Source organism: Cervus canadensis, chromosome 2 (genome assembly GCF_019320065.1).
Source record: "Cervus canadensis isolate Bull #8, Minnesota chromosome 2, ASM1932006v1, whole genome shotgun sequence".
Taxonomy (NCBI): Eukaryota; Metazoa; Chordata; class Mammalia; order Artiodactyla; family Cervidae; genus Cervus; species Cervus canadensis.
The window spans coordinates 45,289,656-45,291,106 of record NC_057387.1 but is presented as its reverse complement, the minus strand read 5'-3'; the positions used below and the strand labels follow the sequence as shown (position 1 = coordinate 45,291,106).

Below are 1,451 nucleotides of genomic sequence, written 5' to 3'. Positions count from 1 at the left end.
GAGAATAGTAGAAGCCATGATCCTCCTACATACTCCCGATTTTTAGGAATAGGGAACCTGAAAACAAGGAAAGAAAAACTTTTTAATATCATTGTTGCTCTCAGCATTTGGTTGGCAGTGATGTTCTTGCTTGAAGAGATAAGTCATTGATGAATATGATTATCTCATTATGTTGATTCTACGGTCTATCAAGGAATTTTTGAATTATACATAGATCCTACCATAAGAAAGAAAGAGAGAAGGTGAAGTTGCTCAGTCGTGTCCGACTCTGCAACCCCATGGATTGCAGCCTACCAGGCTCCTCCATCCATGGAATTTTCCAGGCAAGAGTACTGGAGTGGGTTGCCATTTCCTTCTCCAGGGGATCTTCCTAACCCAGGAATTGAACCTGGGTCTCCTGCATTGCAGGCAGACACTTTACCATCTAAGCCACCAGGGAAGTCCATAGACCATCATTTATTTGGAAAAGAATCTGTGATGACTATATCTATCTGTAATGAATCAAATCAGTGATTTTATCCTGAATTAAACACATCAGTAGAACAAGTTTTTTTGGAATTCCAAACAAAGAGTTCTGCTCTGCAGTGACACAGAATAAACCTACCAGGCTCAGTAGACCCGTTGGGATTTATCTCTTAATCTTACCTTTTTTTCTAGCATTGTATATTTGAATTCTTTCTTCCATTCTAAAACAAGAAAAAAGCCTTCTTTCCAGAAATAAAGGAAAAAAGTTCATTTTGAGAAGGAGAGTCTTTGCCCCATAAAATCTAGTCACTTTCCCCACTTCCGCTACAGCAAAGTCCTGTTTCTCCTGCAGGATTTTTGTCTAAAGTTGTGATGCATATTGAATATATAAATGAACAAATTAATTGCATAAAAGTAAGAATGAAAAGCATTCTAATTATACTGGAGTTTTGTATCAGCCATTTAATCCTCAAGTGGTTTGGTCAATAGGTAAAACTATTCCAAGGTTTTCTTGGTTCCTGGAGTCAAAGTTATATTATTAACTCTTAAAAATTAAACTATAGGGTTTTTTTAATTTAAAAATTAAGCTATAGTTACTATATGTTACATATAACATACATATTGTATTTATTTATATAATCATAGGTCTAATAAAGCAGACAGTGGAAAATCCTTTGTTATTGGAGTCTGTTTTCTGTTCATTGTCAGGATTAACATTCAAACTCTGAGATATTTCAGGTCATCTGAAATAATCCAGTGCATTTATCATTTGTTCACATGTCCTCTCTCTACCTTAGTTATGATTCCCTTCTTTCATGTTGAAACTCAAGACAAAGTAAGATGATAATACAATTATGTGTGCAGTTTTCCAGCAAAATTTTCCTTTCTAGTATAAAGAAAATCTGTTTTTCCAATATTTCTATTAGAATTGGTTAAATTTACCCCCAATTGCTGTTTGTGGTTTGCCGATTAGTTTTGCTAATGAA

At 34.7% G+C, this 1,451-nt stretch overlaps 1 non-coding gene across 1 annotated transcript; it reads right to left on the bottom strand.

Annotated features, from left to right (window-relative positions):
* Nucleotides 1–366: 366 nt before the first annotated feature.
* Nucleotides 367–439, bottom strand: TRNAC-GCA. Its single transcript has one exon. It is a non-coding gene; the product is annotated as a tRNA-Cys (tRNA).
* Between the last annotated feature and the right edge of the window lie 1,012 nt (nt 440–1,451).